We start from the raw sequence: 13,321 nt of genomic DNA on the forward strand, positions 1-13,321 counted from the left end.
AGAGCCGAAATTAAGCAGCGATATTAAACCATTACAGAAACCGGTGCAATTAACGTTGGATTTCGTGATTTACCGCGGAACTATCAATGTTTTCATCTAGAATGGAACTCGCTATATAATGCAATAAACGATCGAATTTTACAGGCACGCGGTCTTTAATTACTCGTTAAAATACCTGTATCGGTGTTACAGCTCTGATCTTTGACGAAAGATTTCTGTTTTCTAACTGATTTTAGATTTTGATATCTGTACGTATGGTTTTAGGTATTTGTAGATCGTTAGACTTTCTTGATTCGTAGAGTCTAGGGTTTTTGTATTTTTGCATCTCTAAATTCTTAGGTCTACCTGTTTAAAATTGTATATCGTCATATAGTTGTATTCTATATCGTCAAATTCCCACGTTTCTGTACCCCCGCGCTGATATCGATGTATACCAATATTTTTACGTCTCGCTGTCCCTAGACTCCACACATCGTTATATAATTATATTCCACATCGTCAAATTGCCACGTCGCTGCACCTCCACACTGACATCGCAATATTCCGCTATTTTTACGTCTCGATGTCCGTATGTATCCGCAATTATTTAAATCGCAAAATCACGGGGTTCAAATGCATGAGAAATGGCAGTAACCTCCCGTGCCCTAATATGGCTCGCGAAAATAAAGAAAATAGGAAATTAATGGCGACGAGTATACGGTATAATTAGCTAATGGTGTGCAACGGCCTGTTTAACGCGTAAACGGTTTTCAGCCGGAATGCGAAATAAATGAAAGGTTTTTGAGAGGACGATGACGAGCCGGTGTCCACGGCCTCGAAAGCCAGAAATCTTGAATTCCGTATCGACGTCGCGGCATGGTGGCCAGGATCCCCGCGAGTACCGCGCCACTTTCCAGCAATTATCGAGGCAACGGAGCCTCTCTCGGTGTGGATCCCACACCGGCTTCAATTTGTAGGCTGGCATTAATTCAATTGCCCCGGCGACAGTTACCAAGGTGGTATACGTGTGGGCGTTTTATCGCCTCGACGGTTATACGCGTCCGACGCTCTCCTCTTTCCCTCTCTCGCTGTACTATCCTTCTCTCTCTGCTTCTCTCTCGCTGTACGAGTCTACACGATAGTCGTTCCGCGTTCCAAGCTGCGAGACGCTCTTCAACGGGAAAACGAAAAACCGTCGATCGCGTGTTCGATTTTGTCTGGGTCATACTCTTCGAATAGAATCGGTTTTGCACCGAACGTTGCTACGTGAAATCATTCAGTCGTAATTAACTCTTACTCGCTTATGCTCCAGAAAAATTTAGCTAATTATTCCATTATACTTCACACTGCTTATCCCACAGCGTCCCATAACCAAGAGACACTAAACATTAACGCCAGAAGAAAGAGACGTGGCTCGTTGTCTTTTGGCAGACCCTCAAAGTGTCGAAATTTGGGGATTCCGAAACTCAAGAAGACAAAGCTGCCAATATCGAAAGAATTTCTATAAGGAAGTCAAGGCTATTTTTATACGGATACAGAGCTCGAACGAAATTTGTCATCCGCTGATAAATTGCATGGGATCAGCACGACCCGCTGGACGGTCTATCATCGTGACGAACCGCGATAGCTTGATGACGGGTAAATGCGCGCTCCGACGAACCCGATATGGCACACATTGCGCGTGGACCGCGAATAAAAAAAATGTCTGCGAGATTTCCAGCGGGTTGCAAAAAAAGAAATGGGGGAAAAAACTGGTGATAATCTAATCGCGCGGAACATTTTCCGCTCGAGCGGTCTGCGGACCGAGAAAGAGCAGTCACTTTGAGCTTTCACTCATTTTTCCTCCATCGGAAATTTGCATCGACTTGACCACTTTGTCCTCTCGATAAATTCTACTTTCTATTGTTTATTATTATTATTGCTGGAGCGTTATACATATACAGAATTATATTAGCCATATATACATACAGCATTGTATTAGACATGCATATACATCATCACATTAGACATATGTATATACAGTATCATATTACACATATGTATATACAGCGTCGTATTAGACATATGTATATACAGTAACATATTACACATATGCATATACAGCGTCATATTAGACATATGTATATACAGCGTCATATTACACATATGTATATACAGCGTCATATTACACATATGTATATACAGTATCATATTACACATATGTATATACAGCGTCATATTACATATATGTATATACAGTATCATATTACACATACGTATATACAGCGTCATATTACACATACGTATATACAGCGTCGTATTAGACATATATATATACAGCGTCATATTACACATACGTATATACAGCGTCATATTACACATACGTATATACAGCATCATATTACACATATGTATATACAGCTTCATATTACACATGTGTATATACAGCTTCATATTACACATGTGTATATAGAGCGTCATATTAGACATATGTATATACAGCATCATATTACACATATGCATATGCAGCATCATATTAGACATACATATACAGAATTAAACACAATAAATATTGCAGTGTCTCAACATACATTGTACAGTTTTCCAGTATACGAAAGAGGGCTAAAATATTTAAAGAAATCAAGTGATATTTCGTCGCAGAAAAATGATGCATTTAAAGCGAAACGCGTAACCTTCGGATGAACCATGAAAATGATGAGAAAGGAAGTTGACGAAACTTTGAATACGCCCTTTAAATAAAGTTCCGAGTAACAGATATCTTTATTCTCGAGTAACTTTTGCTTTCTTGTAACCTCAAAAAGTTTGTTTGAAGGCCACTGAATATGGATTCAGTTTTCATTGTTTGTTTTCCTTCTAGACCGTCATATTTCATTTTACTTTTTATTTGTTCTACGGTGGGAGTGCACGGAGTTGATGTCTTGACTCGCTTCTGTTTTACGATAGAATGTTGAATGTGCAGTACTTTTAGTATAAATGTCAGTTTAAGTTTGACGGAGATGTAATTTTAGTTTGACGAAGATGTAACTTGAATTTGGCGAAGATGTAACTTGAATTTGTCGAAGATGTAATTGTTGAAAGGAGGTGCCATTAGGTAATAATATCATAAAAGGGTGTTTAAATACGAAGGTTAGTTTTTGAAAATAATCCTTTGTGCATCGAGTGGCTTTGGTACAACCGGCAGGTAAAGGCAAAAAGTTTAGTATTTATCGTTGAAAACGAGCACCTAAACGACATCAAAGAGTAGCGAGCGTGTTTGCTTAGAAAGCCGAGGATAACAAGAGAAACGTCGTTGGCCGGTTACTATCGATGTTAAACTTCAAAGCTACCGGACTCTGACGTCATCGAGGATTTGTCGTAGGGACAAAGCGAAGGGTTCGAGAAAGTGTAACAGACTGCCACCGTGATACGCAATTACTGTTTCCCTGTTTCCTCCTTGTTCCAAGTCTCTCGATAGCTTTCTAACGTTATTCGCGGGAACTTCCAATGAAACCTGCAAACGTGTCTTCCTATTTAATCCACTTGTCAAGTTACTTTAAATATGTGGATGCACCTGAACTTTCAACAACTCGTCAAAAGTTGAACAAGTCAAAGCATCTTCCTACTTAGAACAGTTGTTAAGTTGCTTTAAATATGTGGATGCACCTGAACTTTCGACAACTCGTCAAAAGTTGAACAAGTCAAAGCATCTTCCTACTTAGAACAGTTGTTAAGTTGCTTTAAATATGTGGATGCACCTGAACTTTTAACAACTCGTCAAAAATTGAACAAGTCAAAGCATTTTTCTATTTAGAACAGTTGTCAAGTTGCTTTAAACATGTGTCTTCCTATTTAATCCACTTGTCAAGTTGCCTTAAATATGTGGATGTACCTGAACTTTCAACAACTCGTCAAAAGTTGAACAAGTCAAAGCATCTTCCTATTTAGAACAGTTGTTAACTTGCTTTAAATATGTGGATGCAGTTGAAGTTTCAACAACTTGTAAAAAATTGAACAAGTCAAAGCATTTTTCTATTTAAAACAGTTGTCAAGTTGCTTTAAATATGTGTCTTCCTATTTAATCCACTTGTCAAGTTGCCTTAAATATGTGGATGCACCTGAACTTTGAACAACTCGTCAAAAATTGAACTAGTCAAAGCATCTTCCTATTTGGAACAGTTGTTAAGTTGCTTTAAGTATGTGGATGCACCTGAACTTTGAACAACTTGTAAAAAATTGAACAAGTCAAAGCATTTTTCTATTTAAAACAGTTGTCAAGTTGCTTTAAATATGTGTCTTCCTATTTAATCCACTTGTCAAGTTGCTTTAAATATGTGGATGTCTCTGAATTTTGAATAACTCGTCAAAAATTGAACAAGTCAAAGCATCTTCCTATTTAGAACAGTTGTTAAGTTGCTTTAAATATGTGGATGCAGTTGAACTTTCAACATCTCGTCAAAAATTGAACAAGTCAAAGCATTTTTCTATTTAGAACAGTTGTCAAGTTGCTTTAAATATGTGTCTTCTTATTTAATCCACTTGTCAAGTTGCCTTAAATATGTGGATGTACCTGAACTTTCAAGAACTCGTCAAAAGTTGAACAAGTCAAAGCATCTGCTTATTTAGAACAGTTGTTAAGTTGCTTTAAATATGTGGATGCACCTGAACTTTCAACAACTCGTCAAAAGTTGAACAAGTCAAAGCATCTCCTTATTTAGAACAGTTGTCAAGTTGCTTTAAATATGTGGATGTATCTGAACTTTCAAGAACTCGTCAAAAGTTGAACAAGTCAAAGCATCTCCTTATTTAGAACAGTTGTCAAGTTACTTTAAACATGTGGATGCACCCGAACTTTGAATAACTTGTCAAAAATCGAGCAAGATAAAGCATCTTCCTATTTAGTCCAGTTGTCAAGTTGCTTTAAACATGTGGATGCACCTGAACTTTTAGCAACTCGTCAAAAACCGAACAAGCGAAAGCATCTATTTAAGTTAGCTCAGAACTATGGAGCTCGCAAACTTCGACTAACATAGAAATAATAGAAACGTACAAATGTAGGAAGATATTCGAAGGCAACCGAAATGGCTAGTCCCGTGAGAAGCAAACTAAACTGCGAGCAAGAAAAGGAGGAATAATAAAGCAACCGACAGTCGATAAAGAGAATGGGACGATAAGCAGCTGTCGAGTATCATCCTGGCACCGTAAGCAACAGAGGAATCGTGTATTAAACGCCGGCAAAAAGAGGCGAACGACAAGGGAAATATATCTTTCTGCCCTGTCAGGATACATTTGTCACGTTTGTCCGCTATTTTATCCCATTATTGCTTCCCTCTCGGTTACTCCCGTTACTGGAGGAAGATTTAAAGCTAACCACTCGAATAAACAAGCCGAAGTGACTCGTGATTTCACGGTTAACCAAGAGGGCGTCGATTGTTTTTATCATTTGTTTATGAAAAAGAAAGGGAAACGATTGATAAATAAATAAAGAAAAAGGAAGAGTAATCGTGGTGCAGTGGTGCGGAATATTACAACTCGGTGACGTCTGTTAGGACAGTTCCGCTTTAAAAAGAATACTTTAAAAGCCGGAGGGTTTATAACGGGCCGGGGTATATAACACGGCGTATAGTATAGGGAAGGAAGAACTACATATAGAGGTGTAACGAGCAGAACTCAACTCACGAACTCACTCCCAGTTTTTAGTGGCAACTTGTTGCTCTATGCCCATTCATACGGCTCTAACTCCCATTACGTCACGTCACATCAACTTATAATAATGGTAATAGCGGGACCGTCTGCGAAACCCGAATTCGAAACACGATTATTCCTGTCCACGAGCTTGGCTAAATGTTTTCCCTCGTCCGCTAAATTAACCTCCATATTTTTTACCGCCTACATTGTTTGCTCCGGATGCTGCATTCGCACGAATTTCAAGACACGATTCTCTTCTTTCTCGCTTTCTTTTATACGCATTTTTTACTTCCGTATTGTTTCAGTGCTCTGTTAATTCTTGAAGTATGTTATTTTGAATTGTTATTTCTTGAAGTATGCACGGAGTAAATAGGGGTTGCAAATGGCGTTCGTTGAACACATTGCTGTGGACGTTCGTTTAATTTTCACTCACTCACATGTTAACTCTCTTTCTCTTTCACGTGTTTATTACTTCCGTATTGTTTGAGTGTTCTCTTAATAATTATAGTTATTTTTTGAAGTTTGAACAGATAGGGGTTGCAAGTCGCGTCTTTCGTTGCAAAAAGGAACATCATTGCTGTGGACGTTCGTTTAATTTTCACTCACTCACATGTTAACTCTCTTTCTCTTTCACGTGTTTATTACTTCCGTATTGTTTGAGTGTTCTCTTAATAATTATAGTTATTTTTTGAAGTTTGAACAGATAGGGGTTGCAAGTCGCGTCTTTCGTTGCAAAAAGGAACATCATTGCTGTGGACGTTCGTTTAATTTTCACTCACTCAGATGTTAACTCTTTCTCTTTCACGCATTTATTGCTTACGTATTATTTGAGTGTTTTCTTAATAATTATAGTTATTTTTTGAAGTTTGAACAGATAGGGGTTGCAAGTCGCGTCGTTCGTTGCAAAAAGAAACATCATTGCTGTGGACGTTCGTTTAATTTTCACTCACTCACATGTTAACTCTCTTTCTCTTTCACGTGTTTATTACTTCCGTATTGTTTGAGTGTTTTCTTAATAATTATAGTTATTTTTTGAAGTTTGAACAGATAGGGGTTGCAAGTCGCGTCTTTCGTTGCAAAAAGGAACATCATTGCTGTGGACGTTCGTTTAATTTTCACTCACTCACATGTTAACTCTCTTTCTCTTTCACGTGTTTATTACTTCCGTATTGTTTGAGTGTTCTCTTAATAATTATAGTTATTTTTTGAAGTTTGAACAGATAGGGGTTGCAAGTCGCGTCTTTCGTTGCAAAAAGGAACATCATTGCTGTGGACGTTCGTTTAATTTTCACTCACTCAGATGTTAACTCTTTCTCTTTCACGCATTTATTGCTTACGTATTATTTGAGTGTTTTCTTAATAATTATAGTTATTTTTTGAAGTTTGAACAGATAGGGGTTGCAAGTCGCGTCGTTCGTTGCAAAAAGAAACATCATTGCTGTGGACGTTCGTTTAATTTTCACTCACTCACATGTTAACTCTCTTTCTCTTTCACGTGTTTATTACTTCCGTATTGTTTGAGTGTTTTCTTAATAATTATAGTTATTTTTTGAAGTTTGAACAGATAGGGGTTGCAAGTCGCGTCTTTCGTTGCAAAAAGGAACATCATTGCTGTGGACGTTCGTTTAATTTTCACTCACTCAGATGTTAACTCTTTCTCTTTCACGCATTTATTGCTTACGTATTATTTGAGTGTTTTCTTAATAATTATAGTTATTTTTTGAAGTTTGAACAGATAGGGGTTGCAAGTCGCGTCGTTTCTTTTCAAAAACGAACATCATTGCAGTAAATGTTCGTTTAATTTTCTCTCACTCAGATGTTACCCTTGAACCCTTAAAAACAAATATGTAATTTCCATTAAAAATTTAGTGAAATTTTTAAATATTGTTCTCTTAATGTCCATCTAGTTATAGGTTTGCACACATTTCAGTTTTCTAATTTTTTTTATAGGAGAACTTAAAGGTTCGACGCTCTCGAAATCGACCTTTACGTAACGGTACGTTCACCTCTGCTAATCTCGCAGTCGTATCGAGATTTCGAATTAGGCCGATCGAAACTCGATTCAAAAAGCAATTTTCGATTATACGTAGTATGTCGCGACGCGATATATTTGCCGTGAATCCAATTACATGGCACGCCGTTACTGCCGCCAGTAAATTTACGTAACGTTACATTTTTCATCAATTTGTTGGTAGGTCCGTTACGATACGCGTAATCGTTCTCCCTCGACTTCACACTTGACGCGGTGCATGAATACACGCGGTGGCCGCGGTTTCGTGCGCCCATAACCGCCATATATTAAAAGCGCCGCAATATTTATACCGTGTGAATCTTGCAGATATTCGCGAGCCATCGACACCGTTCAAATTCCCGTCTTTTACAGCGTGGGAAATTATTTATACGAATATTCGCTCGGTAATTTTAGGGGAACCGTAATCAGAAATTTGCTGGGGAAACACATTTATTAAAGAAATCTATTAATTAACAAAATAAACTTTGAAGTCGTCGAAGAAATTTTGAATAGTTACTAATATTATATTCTATTAATATTAGGGGTTCGAGGCACGTTAAATTGAAGGAAAAAATACGAGAAAACCCTTCGTTTTAAAAATCCTTTCCTCGAGAACCTCGGGTAAATAACTTCGTAAAATTACTAAATGAAGCTTGATCCGGATAATAGAGGAATTTCATTGAATAATTAAGATGCGCTATAGCGCTTCATAAAAGCACTGCTTCTTCCGGCACGGGAAATTGTTCGAAAAATCGTGGTAGCGAAGAAACTAATCAAATTTTCCTATCGAAATAGTTTTAAATTCCCTTATTTTACGAGAATTTTGTTTACCTTCCCCAAATTTATAGACGGGATCAAAGGCTTTACCTGTTTGAGGCTACTTGGCCTGTCACGAATCATGGAAAAATGACCCCCACCTGTGTGTAGCCCTGGCACGTGCTTCGGCTTTTGTCGTCCACGCATATGTACACATATACATATGTATACTCCTTCCTCCTTTTCTTCTTTCTTATTCTCTTCATTGAATGGCGCAGGTAGCTCGATGGGGTAATCAAACGATACACTCAGTGATTTAATGTTCTTAACTGAATGACATGCTTCTCCCTTTCATTCTTCCTTATATCTTCTGTAACTCATGTTAATCGATACGCGTTTATTACTTTGCTTTTACGAGTGATACTAAATTAATGTTCTTCGTGTGTTATAACTTCTCTGTATGTTATGACACTTCGACGCCTGTGCACGTTTCAAGATGGAAGTATACAGATGTATGTGGGCGACTGTACACGTATCGTATACACTATTCATTTATAATTTACTGCTTACAGTTATGAGGTAATTAATCTTAATTAGTAGAATGATTTCGAATTAGATTATAAGTCTGTTTGGTAACAAACGTAGTGGTTCTACATCCTCTGATTTACATGGAATAAAATATTGTCAAAAGTGGATATTTTGGGTATCAAGAATAGAACCTTTATCTCATCCTTTTTTTTTTAAATATTTACTAATAGATTTTTTTATAATTGCTGTACTATAAAGATTTTAACATAGGTTTTCTTAGGAACTGTTTTTTTAAAAACATTTACTAATAGATTTTTTTATAATGTTTGTACTATAAAGATTTTAACTTAGATTTTGTAAGGAACTTTTTTTTTAAAAGACATTTATTAATAGATTTTTTCATAATGTTTGTACTATAATGATTTTAACTTAGACTTTCTAAGGAATTTATTTTTTAAAAAGCATTTATCAATAGATTTTTTTATAATGTTTGTACTATAATGATTTTAACTTAGGTTTTGTAAGGAACTTTTTTTTTAAAAGACATTTATTAATAGATTTTTTCACAATGTTTGTACTATAATGATTTTAACTTAGATTTTGTAAGAAACTCTTTTTTTAAAAAACATTTATCATTAGATTGTTTCATAATGTTTGTAATATAAAGATTTTAACTTAGACTTTCTAAGGAACTTATTTTTTAAAAAGCATTTATCAATAGATTTTTTTATAATGTTTGTACTATAATGATTTTAACTTAGACTTTCTAAGGAACTTGTTTTTTAAAAAACATTTACTAATAGACTTTTTTATAATGTTTGTACTATAAAGATTTTAACTTAGACTTTCTAAGGAACTTGTTTTTTAAAAGACATTTATTAATAGATTTTTTCACAATGTTTGTACTATAATGATTTTAACTTAGATTTTGTAAGAAACTCTTTTTTTAAAAAACATTTATCATTAGATTTTTTCATAATGTTTGTAATATAATGATTTTAATTTAGACTTTCTAAGGAATTTATTTTTTAAAAAACATTTACTAATAGATTTTTTCATAATGTCTGTACTATAATGATTTTAACTTAGACTTTCTAAGGAACTTGTTTTTTAAAAAACATTTACCAATAGATTTTTTCATAATGTTTGTACTATAATGATTTTAATATAGACTTTCTAAGGAACTCTTTTTTTAAAAAACATTTACTAATACATTTTTTTATAATGTTTGTACTATAAAGATTATAACTTAGACATTCTAAGGACCTTGTCAACGGGGTGGGTAATTGTAAATAGGTGATTGGGGCAATAAATACTTAAAGTGCACGATGTCCGAATATTAATGCAGGTTACTTTCTCCCGGTCGGAATTAAAGGTTGTTTTTTTCCCTTGCTGCCGTACGTGACCGCCTTTCTTTCTCCAGGGGTTGATCCTCCCCTGACGTCCCTGCCACCGTCGTTCTCTCACGCTCGGTCGTCAGCGTGGAACGAAAATATCTCGCGGCTGTCGCGAAACGACCCTTCGTTCTCGAATTCTTTTCTCCAGGATTCGACGCGCAGAAAATCCACCCCTCGCGTTCGCGTAGTCGCGGTAATTTTAGGATTTCGAAGTCAGACGTTCCCCCCCGTTTTCGGGGATCTTTTCAACGGGTATACCTGCCAGAAGAACACTGCGACATGTGTTTGTGGCAAGGGTAACCGTTCTCTATAGAACACCGGATGTTTTTGAGGCGCGGATCTAGAGGGTCGAAGCGACGAGCTGACCGTTCGAGGATATCTCGCTTCAACGAATCCTTTTTAACCGGGAACACTGTTTCGCGTTTGGAAATGGTGTCCGCGAAATTGAAGCTTTTCTGGTTTCGACAAATGGCGAGGTTGAAGCGAGTGTGTCAGAGTCTGAGTTAAAAACTGAAGTTGATAATGAAGTTGATACTGAAGCTAAAAATTGAAGTTAAAAATTGAAGTTAAAAATTGAAGTTAAAAATTGAAGATAAAAATTGAAGCTACAAATTGAAGTTAAAAATTGAAGTTAAAAATTGAAGTTAAAAAATTGAAGTTAAAATTGAAGATAAAATCTGAAGTTAAAAACTGAAGTTAAAGACTGAAGTTAAAAAATGAAGATAAAAGCTGAAATTAGAAACTCAAGTTAAAAACTCAAGTTAAACACTCAAGATAAAAACTGAAGTTAAAAACTGAAGTTTAAAACTCAAGTTAAACATTCAAGTTAAAAACTGAAGTTAAAAACTCAAATTAAAAACTCAAATTAAAAACTGTAGTTTAAAACTCAAGTTAAACACTCAAGATAAAAACTGAAGTTTAAAACTCAAGTTAAACATTCAAGTTAAAAACTGAAGTTAAAAACTCAAATTAAAAACTCAAATTAAAAACTGTAGTTTAAAACTCAAGTTAAACACTCAAGATAAAAACTGAAGTTTAAAACTCAAGTTAAACATTCAAGTTAAAAACTGAAGTTAAAAACTCAAATTAAAAACTCAAATTAAAAACTGTAGTTTAAAACTCAAGTTAAACACTCAAGATAAAAACTGAAGTTTAAAACTCAAGTTAAACATTCAAGTTAAAAACTGAAGTTAAAAACTCAAATTAAAAACTGTAGTTTAAAACTCAAGTTAAACACTCAAGTTATAAACTGAAGTTACAAACTCAAATTAAAAACTGAAGTTAAAAACTCAAGTTAAAAACTGAAGTTGACACTGAAGTTGATATTCACGTTAAAAATTGAAGTTGATACTGTAGTTGGTACTCAAGTTAAAAACTGAAGTTGATACTCAAGTTAAAAACTGAAGTTGATACTGAAGTTGATACTCAAGTTAAAAATTGAAGTTGATACTAAAGCTGATATTGAAGTTAAAAATTGAAGTTGATACAGAAGTTAAAAACTGAAGTTGATACTAAAGTTGATACTGAAGTTAAAAACTGAAGTTGATACTAAAGTTTAAAACTGAAGTTAACACTGAAGTTGATGCTGAACTTAAAACGAAATTTCAGTTTGAATATATTTCGATTTGCAGAAAGAACATGAAATCCTAATCTTTTGCATATATAATATATTAAATAATTCAGCTCAAACAAATATTATCAACATCCACACTCCAATATAATCGAAACCCCACAAACTCCAAGTACCAAAAAAATTACTTCTCAAAATTCCAATTTACACATACATGCATATAACACAACCCAACCCTTACCATGTAAGTTGAAAGTATTACAGAACATAATAAAAGCAATAAATTATCAGTTAAAGAGATAGAATCACGAACACCCGGTATAATTTCTCATCGCGTTTAATTGTTCGTTCCTCGTCGTGCTTATCCGCAACGCTGTGGGCGAGCGAAAAACGCACGACCTCTTCTCGGAAGGAGGCTCTCGACTCTCGCTGGGAAACGTCGAGGAAGAAACAACGTAAAGGGAGAAAGGACTAAAACGGGGTTGAGGGAAGAAGGGTAGGAAGGAAGCCAGAAAATGTGGGGGCGTAGATTCGGTCGTCCTCAGGGGGTTTTCGAGAGCAGCCGCGGGCCTTCGGTAGGGCCGAGTCTCCACTGAAATTCAAGTAGAAACAAGACTTTTTCTTCCTCTTTTCTCTCTTCTGCGCGAACAACTAGTAGCTACGATCTTGAATAATTCTTTACGCGAGTACTTTAGCCGAATACTTCCAGCTATATCGAGTTTGGCGCATAATTTTATACGGCTTATCTTCGTTTCAACCCCTTTTTAATTCTTTCTGAGTTGATTGAGAAGAGCTGTCAAGTACATCAAATTTTAAATTGTACATATTCTTGATTGTGTGAGGCATTGACATTAAACTCCAAGTTCGATCACGGTGCAAATACTATTTAAGTTTGAATCGGACTCAGTGCGTCATGCTAACGTGCGTCACGAGGGTGGCACGATATATTTAACAGTTTGACTGCTACCCACACATGGATGACGCTTAATCTTCCATAGGAATGTCTATATTATTAAGAATTTGTCCACTAACCTAATAGGAAATATTCGTATTAATTATTCGAAACTGTGAATAATAAATACAAGTAAATAATTTAATATTCGATAAGATTTGTTAGAAACAAGAATACTATCTAACATAATTTTCAACTGCTTCTGTGTGGCAACTGCGATAATCGCTCGCTGTCCTATTCTTTTAAGAATGCGAAGTTTTTTGAAGTTCAAGTATAAATAAAATTGCAAATGCTGAAAGGACTTCTAGGTAGTTGTAACGAGATGGTAGAAGGTATGTGGTATAAAATCGTGGAAGAAACGCGAAGCAGGACACCCAGTAGCGTGTAGGATCGATCGGTTCACCTTTCATCAATAGCTTGGTCGGTCGGTCGTAGCAAATGGCGTGGAAGTCGACGTTTCGCGG

At 35.7% G+C, this 13,321-nt stretch overlaps 1 protein-coding gene across 2 annotated transcripts in view; it reads left to right on the top strand.

Annotated features, from left to right (window-relative positions):
* Positions 1-13,321, top strand: part of LOC100883993 (dynein regulatory complex subunit 7) — a 122,571-nt gene that overhangs the window by 84,325 nt on the left and 24,925 nt on the right. The window lies entirely within an intron of this gene.

The sequence above is a fragment of the Megachile rotundata genome, chromosome 10 (genome assembly GCF_050947335.1).
Source record: "Megachile rotundata isolate GNS110a chromosome 10, iyMegRotu1, whole genome shotgun sequence".
Lineage (NCBI taxonomy): Eukaryota > Metazoa > Arthropoda > Insecta > Hymenoptera > Megachilidae > Megachile > Megachile rotundata.